Below are 16177 nucleotides of genomic sequence, written 5' to 3'. Positions count from 1 at the left end.
AACAAAGGGTAAATAATTCATATAAAAGTCATTAAATGTAGAGGTTCAATTCTGACCCTAGTGGAACAGAACGATATTTTGGCAGTTATAAAAACTGGAGTTAATGGTAAGAATCAAGCAAAATCCCAATTCCAGCCAAGCTAAGAGTCAAGAATAGAGGAGTTAAGAAAGGGAAGAAGGAACAAACAAGTGCTATTGCTCCAAGTTGGTCAGTAGGTAGGATCCAAAACCCAGAAAGTCAAAGTCCTCAAGAGCAACACCAGCAAACAAATTGAATGTTGTTCCAAGATATAAGCTGTTTAGTCTTTTTGCATTTGTGGCCTCCCTTTTGAATCAAGCCCTTCAAAGCCAGGACATGTGAATTGTAGTTAGAAGTCAATAAGCCCACTCTTGAGTATGGAAAGATACACCAATATTTTCTCATGACAAGATATAGTAGGATTCCTAATGCTATTTGCAATTCATTAACACATATCTACTATGATTTTAGTCATGTTTATGTCAAAGAGAAAATCAAATCAGTACTTTTTAATTTTTTTATTAGGCAGGAGATCAGCCACCTTACCGTCACCACCAGTCTTGGTTTTGAGTGGATTAATCTTTCACAAAAATGACAAAAGTCCAATTTTGAGAATGGATAAAGAAGTGGTATATCTATACAATGGAATATTAGTCATAAAAAGAATGAGATCTCGCCATTTATGACAACATAGATGGACCCAGTGGGTATTATGCTAAGTGAAATAAGACAGAGAAAGACAAATACTATATGATTTCACTCATGTGTGGAATCTAAAAAAAAAAAAACAACAAAAGAACAAACAAGAAAAGCAGAAACAGACCCATACATAAAGAGAACAAACTGGTGACAGAGGGTAGTGACACTTGTGGTGAGCATAGAATAATGTATAGAGTTGTCTAATCACTATGTTGTATGCCTGAAACTAATATAATATTGTGTGTCAACTATACTTCACATTAGAAAAGTATAATTTTGGCTTTGCCAAAATTGAGTTAACAATATTAAGTTGAGTAATAGACTCAGAAGAAAGAGAAAATTTCTCACCAAACATAATTATGAGACAACAAAGGCATTAAGGCAGATATCTGAGATAAATTTGTGAGAAATAAATTTGTTGCAAAACATAATTTGAATATAAATGTAACCCGATAGAGGATCAGAGTTGAGGGCCTTGGAAGAGCTTTGAGGAAGTACAGGTTACACATTGTTTAACTCAGAGCAAACATTTAGAAGCAAGTGAAGAAACACATTTTCTCAAACTACATCTTGCCAGAAAATAGAGCCTAGCCTCCCTAGTTGCTCTCTTACTTGGATCTGATCATCACAAGCATCTAAAAAGCTCAGGAATCAGACCAAGAAGTTTAATTTGTGCTTTGGAACTAAATGATGCCAAATAACAGATTCTGATGATTTTAGAGTGTTTTTTGTACCATTTCTTCCTTGTCTTCCCTCTTATTCCAGCCTTGTCTGCTTCAACCTCTGACTTTTCGTTCTCAATCTTAGAGTAGTTAAATTGTATTTCAAATTGCTTTTGGCTTCCTGGAGTGACTGCTTTTAAGTGACATTTTTTTCCTTCCTAAATACATTTAGTCCAAAAATATTTTTAGAAATAAAGTGGATTAAATATTGGGGGAGAAAAATCCAACAGTGTTCTGACCTTTTTTGCTCCATTTAAGGATTAATACTTGATAAGCACGTTGTGTTTCTCTTACTGAGTCTGAACTAGTCCCTACCAGAGCCCTGTTTTTTTCATTTCTTACTAGACTTTGAGCATCTTGAAGGGAAAGACTATATCTTATTCATTTCCATTGTGTCAGCCCCTAAAGCAGTAGTAAATGCTTAGCAAAGTGTTGTTATGTAAATACTAATATAGTCCTACTCCATCACATTTTTTCTATTCTTGAAATGGTCAACTAATGAACTTTAATTAATTTTAAAATGTTTAACTTTGGTTTTACTACTGTGCTAAGGACTCTGCTGTCAGGAAGCCCACAGGCAGTAAGGGAAGTCAAATAGGCAGATAACTGCTACAATGATATAAGAGTATGTAGGAGCAGAACCTTATTAGTAGGCAAACAATGTCAGAAAACGTAGATGATGTTTTGACTCCTAAGGAATGAGTAGCATTGTTTAGTCAGGCAAAACAAAAGATAGGTAAGCAGAAGGAGCAGCATGAGTAAATACACAAATGCAGGGAGAGAATGGAAGCTTTAGGAAGTGACCTGTCCTGCAAGATGACCTGTGAGTAGAACATGGAATAGAGAGATGATGTTGGAAAGGTAGTCATGGATTAGATAATGCGACATATTATATGACAACATGAGGGGATTCAACTTTATTATGTGTGCAGTACAAAGTGACGTCAATTTGTAACATTAATCTAGTGGCACAAAAGATACACTGGAGAGAGCTAGACTGATCACAGACAACAGAGTAGGAAACTATTGTAGTAATTCAGGTAAAAAATGGTGACTTGACCATAAGTGGTAGCAATTAATAAGTGATAGAAATGAAGAAATGGGCTCAAGAGAGACTTAGTACTTCATCTAACAATAGCAGAATACACATTCTTCTCATACACATGAAATATTCACCAAGATAGAGCACATTCTGGGCCATCAAACATCCTTTAACAAATTTTGAAAAGTATAAATCGTATAATGTTTGTTCTAAGACCACAGTGGAATTAAACTAGAAATCAATATTAGGTAACTAGAAAATCCCCAAATGTGTGGAGATTAAACAACATACTTCAGGAGCACCTGAGTGGCTCATTAGGTTAAACATCTGACTTCAGTACAGGCCATGATCTCGCGGCTCATGAGTTCAAGTCCTGCATCAGACTCCACAAGGATAGTGCAGAACCTGCTTAGGACACTCTCTCCTTCTCTCTCTGGCCTTCCCCCACTTGCAAACGCACACTCTCTCAAGATAATAAACAAGTAAACTTTAAAAAACACACACTTCAAAATAACACAAGTCAAGGCATAAATCTCAAGAGAAATTAAAGAATACTTTGTAATAAATGAAAATTAAAATACAACTTATCAAAATTTGTGGGATGCAGTGAAAGCAGTGCTTAAAGGGAAATATATAGCAATGAATGCATACTTTAGAAAGGAGTAAATAGGTGATGGGGTTAAGGAGTGCGCTTGTGATGAGCACGGGGTGATGTATGGGAGTGTTGAATTCTGTATTGTACACCTGAAACTATTATAACACTCTATTAACTAATGGGTTAACACTAACACTCTATTAACTAACTATTATAACACTATTAACTAATAGGAATTAAAATAAAAATTAAAAAATGATCTAAAATCAGTGGTTCCATTTTAGGAAACTAGAAAAAGAAGAGCAAATAAAATCCATAGTAAGCCGAAGAAAAGAAATAATAAAAACCAGAGCAGAAGTTAATAAAATTGAAAGCAATAAATCACTAGAGAAAATCTATGAAATCAAAAGCTGGTTCTTTAAAAAGATACTTAGAAAGGTGAACAGTTGGATGTGGAAAGTGAAGGAGGGAAAGATACATGGATCATTCTCAAATGACGATGCCGATGACCAAAGTAGTGAATGCATGTATTCCAAAAACCAGTTAAAGCAAGTATTGACCAGGATGTGGAGCAACTGGAATAATCATACACTGCTGTTGGCAATGTGAAACTGTATACCACTTTGTAAAATACCTAAGCAGTTTCTTTAAAAGTTAAACATGTACCTACTATATGACCCAGTCATACTACCCCTAGTTTACATGAGTGATGAAAGCAGATATCCAAAGACTTGTAACAAATATTCATAGTAATTTTATTTGTAACAGACCAAAACTGGAAACAGCCTAAATGTCCATCATCAAGTGAATGAATAAAAAATTGTGGCATACCAATAGAATAGATTACTATTGCAATGAAAATGAACTAAGAGGGGTTCCTGGGTGGCTCAGTCAATTGAGCATCCAGATCTTGATTTCAGCTCAGGTCATGATCTCATGGTTCATGAGTTCAAGTCCCATATCAGGCTCTGCACTGACAGTGAGAAGCCTGCTTGAGATTCTCTCTCTCCCCCTTCCTTTCTGCCCCTCCCATGCACTCTCTCTCAAAATAATATTTTTTGAAAAGAATGAGAACCCACTAGATCAGAATCTATCTATTTTAAATGTTTATTTATTTTTGAGAGAGAGAGAACAGGGGAGGGGCAGAGGGAGAGGAGGACAGAGGAGCCCAGAGCCTGGAGCCTGTTTCAGTCTGTGACTTCCTCTCTCTCTGACCCTCCCCTGCTCACGCTGTCATTCTCTCTCTCCTACAAATAAATAAAACATTAAAAAAAAAACCTAATAAATGCTACAGCATGAATGAATCTGAAAATAATTATGCTGACTGAAAGAAATCATACCCAAAAGAGTACATGCTATATGATTCCACTTATATAGAATGCAGACTGGTCTACAGTGACAGAAAGCAGATCAGTGGTTGTCTGAGGTTTGAGGTATGGGGAAAAGTGATAAGGAAAGATTACAAAGGGGAATGAAGAAACTTTGCAGAATGATAGATATGTTCACTGTCTTAAATGTGGTGATTGTTTTATAGGTGTGTTCATACATGAAAACTTAAATGAAACTTCACACTTAAATATGAGCAGTTAACTGTATGTCAGTTGTACCTCAATGAAGCTATTTAAAAAACGATTGGTTTTAAAAGATGTACATATTAAAGACAAAAAACAAAATCTAACAGATTGGTGCTTGGAACAAACTTACAAATTTCTGTCCATCTTTACTTGATCTTATCTTTTCAATCTCAGGTTAACTTATCCACTGCCAACTTTTACAGATGGATGTTCCCACCACAGCAATTCTGCCTTTGTGGAAGATCCTTTCACATTTATCATTTTCTCCTCAATCCCCAAGAATCTAGAATTATTATAGAAGAAAAAAGTTAATTACCACACAGAATGGATACAAGCATAACCTGTAGAGTCTTTTTGTGTGTGTAATGATGACATCAGAAATCCAAGTGAAAACTGCTTTAAAAGGCTACGTATAAAATGACCAGAGATGCATGAATTGGAGGACACGTTTTATGAACATAATCTTAAAATATGACTCACTGTGAGTAAAGTACTCAATTTTGGTCCATTTTAATCCTCCAAATTTATTTTAAAGCTGACATCATACTCCATTCTGAGTATTATAATGGCTTTTGTCTAAAACGATACAATCCTGATGTGATTAGAATATCAGAAAAACCTTCTAATAAAGAAAACAGTCAAACAGCAGAGCTGTCAGAGATCTCAGTAAGAGTGGACTCAGTAGCAGAGTCCTTTCCTGCCCTGAGTTTTTAGGATTCTAAGACAGTTTACATGACATAAGTTCTTAACCTGGAGTCTGACCATCCTGGTCAGACAGGAAAAATTATGTGCTCCCTTCCTTTGTACAGTCTGCCCAGGTCATACCTTCTCTTCCAATGCTGGGTCAGTCATGGACTTTACTCTTATATGCTATAAGAAAATGAGGAGAGAGGGAAGGAGAGAGACAGAGACAGAGAGAGAGATAGACAGACAGACAGACAGACAGGAATGTCTAATCTGAAGACACAGTTCTGGCACTGGACTTGAAATCAGCAGCCCTGGCCCTGGTTCTCATACTGCATGTACTGTATGTGTGACATTAGTCCAGTTTCCTTACACCTTTTTGAGCCTCTTCCACTATTACTTCAACTAAGAGGTTGGATTAGATAGATGCTTAGAACCCTTCAAGTTCTAACTTCCTAGGTCTCTATGTCCTAATACAGCTCTTGACTTAACCTTGATTTTGCATTCATTTCCCAAGGTCTTTGGCATTTCCCTCCTTTCAGCCAAGGTTCTGTATTAGAGTGATGCTATATTGGCTTCTATCTTTAGTCACTGTCCAGCATAGCAAATAAAAGATTTTACTGTTGACAAGAGCCACTGACTTTCCTTCTGAGTCTGAAGGTTCTGAGGCTTCTTGTCTCTTTCACATTCTCTGACAGAGATTGAAATTTGGATCCCATGATGACATGCTCCACAGCCATGTTGCAACTCCCTGTGCTTCATCAGTTCATCATTTATCAAGTTGTGGTCACTATTATCATAAAACATCAGGGCAGTAAGAACACCCTTAAGAATCATCCCCTTGTCTATTATCTTCTCCACCACCACACCATTGTTTTCCAGATATGTGTGAGAATTAGAAAAGGGAAAGGACATAGAAAGCCACGCATGGAGTCCACAGATCAGGGTTAGAATCTAGAGATTCTGATTTCATGTTTAATGCTATTTCCACAGTACCTCTTTTGTTAGTCATCTTGCCAGGCACAAAACTTTATTTTATCTGGCCATTCATTCTTTCATTTAAAAACAAGCAATGAACACTTACTATATGCCAAACACTGTGGTTGATGGTAGAAAAAATGCTGACAGAAACAAGTCATTTCTGTCTTGAGGTTTACCCTAGCTATTAACTAAAGGTTGTTTCTTAGAGGACTGGCTTGGGCTTAATGCAGCAGAACAGGTAATCATCATTGCCATTATCCCCACCTCTAGGCACTTACCCATGGACAGTGACCTAATGAAGATCCAATATGCTTTGAAACAGAGCACACCACATTAGCATTAACCATCATTTTATTGATTTTCTTCAGTGCACAAGTATTCATTGGCACCTGCTGATTCAATCTTAATCTTGTTCCTAAGAATCTAATGCAGTTTAAAGATAGAATTAATCATCAAAATAGAAAGCTCACGTTCCTGCTGAGTCGTTCTGAGGGTGTTCACTGTGAGAGGTAATCCTTTATTAACCACTGAACATCCCTCTCAATGATCCTTTGTGTATTGCATCTTACATTCACAACTATATATTGGGGAGAGGACTCCAAAGGGAGAGTGACACACTAAAGAATGAGTACAAGGAGAAAGGACCAAGTTTAATAGACTAAGGAAACAGGAAGCACCTTGAGAACTCTCCAGTTTTTGGTATGCAGCAGGTCAAGACCAGAAATAAATTAATAACAGAAAGGGCAAGAAAGTTCCTGAGAGTCAGGGGGATTGGAAGTTCTATAACAGAAGTAAAGGTGAGAAAAGGCAGTCATTTGTACTGAGCCTTGGTTAGCATAGTCCTAGCTGGCAAGAGAGAAAAGGGAGAGAGGAGCAGTATTGGATAGTCCAGCAAGAGTTGGATAGAGAAGTTGAATCTATGGATTTAACCTATATACATTCAAATATTCCCACTGCCAAAGGGTATTAAGTAAGGGAAGGATGGGGTTGATGCTAATGCTGGCTATCAATAAATTTATGACTAAGGTTGAGCATGAGGAAGAGACATGATCCAAATGTTGCTTCATTGAGTCTCATTGCTGAGAACCTATAGTCTTGTGAGAAATTTCCAAGCATGATTCCTGTGGTTAAAGGTGAGCATTTGAAACATTCAAGGTGAAATTCACATAACATAAAGCTTGTCATTTGAAAGTGAATAACTTAGTGGCATTATGCATTCACAATTGTGCAATCATCCACTCTATCTAGTTCTAGAACATTTTCATCACTCCCAAAGGAGATCTGATAGCCATTAAGCAGTGACCAACTTCTCCCAGTCCCTACCAGCTACTAATCTGTTTTCTGTCTCTATGAATTTTCCCATTCTAGACATTTCTTTTCTTTTTTTTTTTAAATGTTTTATTTATTTCTAGGAGAGAGAGAGAGAGAGAGAGAGAGAGAGACAGCGTGAGCAGGGGAGGGTCAGAGAGAGGGGGAGTCACAGACTGAAATAGGTTCCAGGCTCTGAGCTGGCAGTCAGCACAGAGCCCGACGTGGGGCTCGAACCCATGAACCATGAGATCATGACCTAAGCGAAAGTTGGACGCTTAACCAACTAAGCCACCCAGGCGCCCCTGGACGTTTCTTATAAATGCAGCCTTTGTCTCAAGCTTCATTTTCTTATCATGTTTTCTAGGTTCATTCATGTTATAGTACGTAACAGTATTCATTCCTTTTTATAGATGATAATATTCCATTTGATGGATACACCAAATTTTGTCTATTCATCTGTTGTTGGACATTTGGGTGGTCTTCATCTTTTTGCTATTGTGAATAGTGCTGATATGAAGATTCATGTACAAGTATTTCATTGAATGCCTGCATTTTTTTTGATATATAACTAGTAGTAGAATTGCTAAGTCCTATGGAAACTAAATGTTTAACTTTTATTAAACCATTTTTTGCAATGGCTTTACCCACTTTACACTCCCACCAGAAAATGTAGGAGGGTTTCAATATCTCAGTATTTCAGCCAACATTTGTTCTTGTCTCTTTGTTATTATAGCCCATCTATAGTGTGTGAAGTGGTATTGCCTTGTGGTTTTGATTGCATTTCCCTAATGACTAATGATATTGAATACCTTTTCGTGTCTTTATGTCTGAGGGACATTTACTGTTAATATCATTTATTCTGGTGAATAAACCATCCTTGTTATTTTGAATGCCTTCTAATTTTTAAAAATAAAAACTGGATGTTTTGAATATAATAACGTAGTAACTCTGAAAATCAGATTTTTCTCCTTAGAGTGTGTTGTTGTTGTCTGCTGTGTGTTGTAGTTGCTTGTTTGTTTCATGGTCCTTCTAAAGTAGTTCTTAAAAGACATTATCATGTGTGGTCTTTAAAAGCTATTCCTTTAGCTTGTGGCCAAATGGTGATTTGGCAGGAATTTTCTTACATTCCTGGAGTTCATTAAAATATTTTAAAAAATACCTTTCTTGTCTTTGCAAATTGGTTGTGTGTTGGAGCACTCTTTAAATGCTTAGTGAATCACGTATAACCTTACCTTAGCCTTCACTTTCTGCTTGTGCTGAGGCTAAAATCAGCCATTGGTAAAAGCTGAAGTCCTTCTCAAGACTTATCTAAGCATGCATCATGCCCTGGGTATGCGTGTGGCTTTTTAGATTCCCCTTTATATGTGAGAGCTTTTCAAAGCCCTTATTCCCCCAGTAACTCTCCTAAGCTTTTCTTCCTGGGATTTTGATGTGTTTACTATTTATTAAGACTATAGTCTTTTGCCCCAAGTGCCAATGGCTTATTCAGTTGCCTTTAAATATTTTTAAGAAGCACCACCCACCCTTGGCCATTTTTCTGTCCTGAGACTTTGGAGTTAGGCAAAACAAAGGCAGGTGCCTTGCTTCATTCCTTCAAGGAGCCCCCAGACAGATCAAAACAGACAAACACAATTCCTTGAGAACAAGTTCCACTTGACTCTTGGAACCAGATACCCATGGAGGTAGGAGGCTGAGTGAGGGGACATACAGGCTGCCATCTTTAATACTGGCATCACACAAAGAAGCGGAGTGGGGCAAAGCCAAATTTAAATGCCACAATAAAGCTCTTCTCCCATGTTTGTCCCCTTTTCTGAATTCAGCATTGACTTGATTACTGTAATCCTTTGATAATATTCAGAGTTCTGACATAGCTTACTCTGACAGCTTCTGCTAATTTTCTTGGTGTTTCTGTGGAGGCAGACTGTTGGATCCTCTTAGACTCCCATCTTTGCTGAGCAAAGATGGGTATTTTACAAAGAGTATAGTTGTGACTCCTGAACTCAAACCACAGACTTCATCTAGTGCTTGATGCAACACAGTGATCTTTTCTAGCACTGGGGGCAAGCTGATGGCGATAGACTTAACTGATGCATTAATAGCTTACTGAATGGCAGTAACCAAAGTGCACATTTTAAAACTTGAACTGCCATTGGAAGAAGCAGTTTTCTGTAGCATTACGTGAATGGACATTGGGTCCAGACTGCCTGGCTTTGCAATCTGGCTCTTCCATGTACTGGCTACATAACCTTAGAGAACTTTCCTAACCCTTGTTTGCCTCAGTTTACTCATTTGAACAATGGGGATAGTAAGTCACTTACCTGCCAGAGGAATGTTGTAAGGATTAAATGTATTAGTACTTGTAAAATTTTCAGCAGTGTCTTGACACAAAGTCTGCATGTGTGTTTGCTATTATTGTTGTGTCACTTAAACAGTAAACCTATAATGATTTTGCATCTTTTTTCCTCAAAGTAAAAACTAAAATTCTTCCAATGGCCTTGCAAAGCCATATATAATCTGGCTTCCTCATCACCTCTCTGATTTCATTTACTGCTACTTTCCTGCTTGCTCACTCAGCTCATCAATCTGGCCTCAAATGTTCCAGAATTGCTCCAGCACAGGAACCTTATCACTGGCTGGTATGTCTTGCTGGAACATTCTTCCCAAAGATATCCTCAATTGTGAACTCCGTCACCTTTTTCCTTGGACTTCTTTGACACGCTTACATATCCTCTTCATACAGAAGTATGCCTGTTGCTACACACTACGCTAAACATTTTATCATTTGTCTATATCCCTGTAATATGTTAACATGATAGTAATGAAATTCCATCATTACTCTCTGGTACATTACTGCTTCATTATGGTGTTTACCAACAGAGTGAAAAAAATTCACCAACACAGAACCTTCCTACCAGGTATTAAGGAATATATTGATCTTATCCAGCAAGTACTCTGTGATGGAGAATCTCCATTGGATAGAAATAACAGCCAGAATTACTGACATTGAATTGGGCTTTTTGAAATCAAGAGGAATATTGTGATCCCAGTATGACAGGGACTAAGGAGTTATATTTAATCAACAAGGCAAGATAGGTGAAGTTACTGTAAATAAGGGACAGAGCTGAAGCAGTAATCAGAACACTCTTATCCACAAGGACAAAATGAAGGGCTGTATCTATGCCCTAGCCCTATGTTACAATCTGGTTCTCAGGAACCTTTTTTTTTTTTTTTTTAAGTTTACTTATTTATTTTGAGAGAGAGAGACTGTGTGAGTGAGAGAGTGGGAGAGAGAAATCTAAGCAGGCTCCATGATGAGTGCGGAGCCTGATGTGGGGCTCAGTTTCACAACCATGAGATCATGACCTGAGCCAAAATCAAGAATCAGACGCTTAACCAACTGAGCCACCCAGGTGTCCCGGGTTCTTACAAACTTTGATTGCCTCTTCATTTCAGAAGATATCACTTCATTCCACAGGACACTGTCCCATTACATTGATGATATGTTGATTGGACCTACTGAACAAGATGTAGCAACTATCTTAAATACCATGGTGGGATGCATGCATGCCAGAAGGTGGGGAATGAACCCCACAGAAATTCAAAGGAAGTCTTCCTTGGTGAATTTTCTAGGGATCTAGAGGTCAAGGGCATATTGAAATATCCCTTCCAAAGGGAAGGATGACTTGCCACATCAGGCCTCAACTACTATTGAGAAATAGGCACAATGGGAGTGCCTGTGTGGCTTAGTCAGTTGAGCGTCCAACCCTTGATCTCAGCTACGGTCTTGATTTCAGGGCTGTGAGTTCAAGCCCCACATTGGACTCCATGCTGAACATGAGGCCCACTTAAAAAATAAAAAGAAATGAGAAATAAGCACAATAACTAGTGGTGTTCTTTTGATTCTGAGGGCAATATATTTTTTGGGAGTACAACTCCTACCCATTTACTGGGTAAAGGCTGCCAGTTTTTAGCAGGGCACAGAATAAGAGGAGGCAACAGCCCAGGCTATTGCAAGCCATGCAAGTTGCTTGAGCCGTGCAAGCCCAGGCCATTCAAGCCCAAGCCATGTAAACTGCTTTGCCCCTTGGTCAATATAGCTCAGCAAATCCAATGGCACTTATAGTGACTGGCAAATCAGGCTGCATTTTCAGGCTCCTATAGGTGATGTATTTGCTTATACAGTATTTTCTCCTTACTCCGAAGGCAAATAGTTAATTTGGGTAGATACTATTACCTAGATAATTATGTTATACTAGCTGTTACACCTCCAACCCTTCTACTTTTTCTCAGAGTAAACCAATGTAAGGTTAGTTTCATTCTGGAAATTCCTCCATTAATATTTTCTTTCAAAATTTAGAAATAAAACTCTGTTTAAATGAAGAGTTTAAGGATGTCTAAATGCCAAGAGGCATATTCTGACAAGTTCCCCGCTTTTTTATGGCACCATTGGTCTTCGCTTTATGAAAAAGTGAAATTACAAAAACAGAAACTGTCCTATTATGCATCTCAGTCTGTATGAAATATGGAGAGAAAGAAAATAGGATATTAACAGTGCAGAAATGGAAAACAACCTTTAGGAGGATTCTGCTGATCTCAAATGGGCTCCATACAGGTGTGCCTAAACAAGATGATGGCTGTTTGCCTCTAGCTGGTTATTTTCACATGGGAGAAGTGGCCTTAAGTAAGTGGATTTGTGCACACAGTATGTGCACAGGAAGTGAGATATGTAGGAGAGAGTGTCGATGTAGCCAGGGGTAAGCAGAGGGGCAAGGTGGTTGATGGTTACATTTTAGTGATGCCCAGGGACTATGTCCATAGGTCCAAGCCCAATAGAATTATGGGCTATAAAATCCAGCTACAGGGCCCATTTCCAAAGCAAGGGGTAGTACTTTTCTGTCCTTGGGTAACAAAGTGTGACAGGGAACAAGGAAGGGGAAGGGGTAATAGACCAAATATTCAAACTAGACCACCGGTAACATTTGTAACGTTTAAAGATTTCAGGGCAAGAGTTCACTTGGGGCCTTCCAGCCATATATAAGGTTTAAATCAACAATAAACTGTTAAATAAAATCTTAATTCAAATAACATGAGCTGAAAGACCAGGTTCAGATTTAGAATACTGAGTGTGTTTTAGTTATGTATTTTTCCTATTTAGCAAGAAAATTTAAAAATACAAATCTGTCAGTCATAGGTATAAGTCTGGAATAGTTTGTTGTGTGATGTTCAGGACTATACATCTGGATATCTGGGGTGTCCAGGCTGCCCTCTGCTAGGCCTGGTTTAAAAACAAGTCACAGGGCAGGGGATTATACAAGACTATGAGAAGTCTGGGATTATTAGGAGTCAGTTTAGGGTCTGTCTTCCATACTTAGAGTAATCATAGTTCTGTCCTAGTGATGTTAAAGGAGTGTGGGCCCTCCCACCTTGGGCCCCTGGTCCACATCCCAATCCCTGGAACTCAGCCTGCCCGCCTTTATATGCACTCTGAGTTTCCTCATCAAGAGATGCTTCACATGCACATTATGTGGATAATGTAGCCCACTTGTCCCCTGGTAGCTGCATATAACTATCACCTCTCAGTTACCTCTCAGTCCTGGGAGTATAACACTGACAATGTCATTCAACCCTCAGAAGTACATACTCAGTAAAGAAGAACACCCAGGCCACTTGGGGATTGAGACATGGGGTCATTTGGGGAGCGGATTCAGGGCCCTAGGTACCTTTAGCATAATTAGGGGCAGGGGCATGGACTCTGAGTATGCACACAAAAAAAGTCTTATCTCAAAAAGAGTTGTGTATGTGTCTTTGTCCAATGTTAACTCCCTAAGATTCCTAAGCCCACATAAGGGTCTTTAATATATTAACTATATTAACACAGAAATACACACACACATACATACATACATACATACATACATACATACACACACATACACATGGTACCATCATCAATAGTATGGCATGGGCCAACAGAAACTAGGAGAGGCATGAAACAAACTATCCCTCAGAACTTCCAGAAGGAACCAATCCTGTCAACACCTTGATTTCAGACCCTGGGCCTCCAGAACTATGAGAGAATAAATTTGTATTTTTTTTTTAAGTTTATTCATGTATTTTTGAGAGAGAGAGAGAGAGCGTACACATGAGTAGGGGAGAGGCAGAGAGAGAAGGAGACAGAAAATCCCAAGCAGGCTCTGTGCTGTCAGCCCAGAACCTAACACAGGGCTGAAACCCACAAACCTTGAGATCATGACCTGAGCTGAAGAGTTGATGCTTAACTGACTGAGCCAACCCTGGCGCCCCAGTACTTTACAATTTTAATCAGGCAGATCACTCCTCCACTTAAAATCCTTCAGACCCATATATTTTTATTGTCTTAAGTCACCTGGTTTGCGGTAATTTTTGTTTTTTTTTTTTTGGCAGCTGTATAAAACTAACACACCCTGGGCACCCAAGTGGCTTAGTACATTAAGCGTCTGACTCTTGATTTTGGTTCAGGTCATTATCTCATGGTCCATGGGTTCAAGCCCAGCAGCAGGCTCTGCACTGTCAGGATTCTACCTATCTCTCTCTCTCTCTCTCTCTCTCTCTCTCTCTCAAAATACAGAAACTTAAAAAAGAAAACTAGCACATCCCCACAAGAGATCTTTGTGTGTCACACCCCTGAGAATTCTGTCTCTTCCTCAGTCCAGATTTTACCATTGTGTTCGGTTTATCTGCAACAGTACCAAGTCAGTGAATTAAGACTGGTCCTACTATAGGTGAAGTTTGTTTTCCCACATTGCTTTAAACCAGTGGCTCTTAAACTTCAGTGTACTTCAGAAGCCTCTGAAGGACTTCTAAAACCCTGATTGCTAGCAGCCTACCTCCAGAATTTGATTCAGTAGGTCTGAAGTGGGGTCTGAGAATTTGCATTTCTTTTTTTTTTTTTTTTAACATTTATTTATCATCGAGAGACAGAGCGTGATCATGGGAGGGGCAGAGAGAAGGGGAGACACAGAATCCAAAGCAGGCTCCAGGCTCTGAGCTGTCATGTCAGCACAGAGTCCAATGAGGGGCTCAAACTCACAAACTGTGAGATCATGACCTGAGCCGAAGTCGCACGCTCAACCAACTGAGCCACCCAAGTGCCCCAGAGAATTGCATTTCTAACAGGTACTCAGTGATGCTTATGCTGCTTGTCCACATCAACTCAATAGTACCATTTGGTCTCCAGGCAAGCTAGGAGGTCCATTGGTTTCTTTTAATAAAACGCAGTAGGGGCTAGACCACCATCTCTGCCATTACACAAATTGTTTATAACCTTATATTTTAATTTATTGGGGACTGCAATAAAAGAATTTAAAATAGGCTTACCAAACAGTTGAAAGATACTTTTTTTCAAAGAAAGGTGTGAGCCCAAACAAATAGAAAGATACAAAACTCTGAGTCAGCATCATTTATATAACAACAACAAAAAAATCTGCAACTTATTTCAAACAAGCTTTTATTTTTATTTTTTAACCTTTTTAATGTTTGTTTATTTTTTAGAAAGAGAGAGACAGAGCATGAGTGGGGAAGGGACAGAGAGAGAGGGAGACACAGAATCTGAAGCAGGCTCCAGGCTCTGAGCCATTAGCACAGAGCCTAACGCAAGGCTCGAACTCACAAACCACTAGATCATGATCTGAGCCAAAGTCAGATGCTCAACTGACTAAGCCACCCAGGTGCCCCAAATAAGCTTTTATTTTAAATTCAAACAAATGTCAAATATATCTGTAAAAGGTAAAAGTAAAGTCAGATATCAGTTAATATTATTTTGGGGTGATTAACTTTGAAACAAAACTAGTGGTTTGGGCTACTGGAAACTAGAATATCTGTGAAGAATAAATTCATTTCTTCTTTCACCATCCATTTCTTTCTATGGCTTCCAACTGTAGGATGAAATAAGAGTCAGTTAACAATTGTATACGATTAACATACACCAGTAACTTTCTAATATGAGTTAATCCTATGTACATCTATTGTCTCAACAAGGAGAAAATGAAATGGTTTCTTCTTGTAACCCAAACCCTTAGATATCAGGGTGCACATGCTTTAATCATTTTGATCACACCAACCTTGAATCCCTCTTGCTCACCACTAACCAAACTTGTTTTTTTTTTTCTTTCAAGGCCACTCTGTGATTTAAATAAGTTTTTCTACCTTAGAAGCCTATGATCTTTACACAAACCGTATCTCCCTTATGCTCCCAAACCTTCAGTTTCCTTATCTGTAAAATGAGAATGAGCCTGTGATCAGACATCTGTAGCTGTGAAAATTTAGAAAGAAAGAGAAGAAGAGAGGTAGAGGGAAAGTTTAAGAAATACAGAGATGGATAGATGGAGGAAATATTAGCTAAGACTTAATTACCAATTCATTTGATAAGCAGTCTTACTATGACAAATTTTCTTTTCTTTTGAATGTCATATGAAATACAAAAACCTAAATAGAACTAGTATTTGTGAGTTGATCATGAACCTTTTTCATACTTTAGTAAGAAGTCACCTTCTCAAAGGCATTGTTATTCCA

General features: G+C 38.4%; 1 protein-coding gene across 6 annotated transcripts in view; it reads left to right on the top strand.

Annotated features, from left to right (window-relative positions):
• LOC120232645 (small ubiquitin-related modifier 2-like) overlaps window positions 1-16177 on the top strand; it is a 138801-nt gene that overhangs the window by 52181 nt on the left and 70443 nt on the right. The gene's annotated exons all lie outside the window — the stretch shown is intronic.

Source organism: Hyaena hyaena, unplaced genomic scaffold, assembly GCF_003009895.1.
Source record: "Hyaena hyaena isolate Hyena2069 unplaced genomic scaffold, ASM300989v1 scaffold_77, whole genome shotgun sequence".
NCBI classification, from domain to species: Eukaryota; Metazoa; Chordata; class Mammalia; order Carnivora; family Hyaenidae; genus Hyaena; species Hyaena hyaena.
The sequence above is the reverse complement of the archived record's forward strand: the minus strand, read 5'-3'. Positions and strand labels throughout refer to the sequence as shown.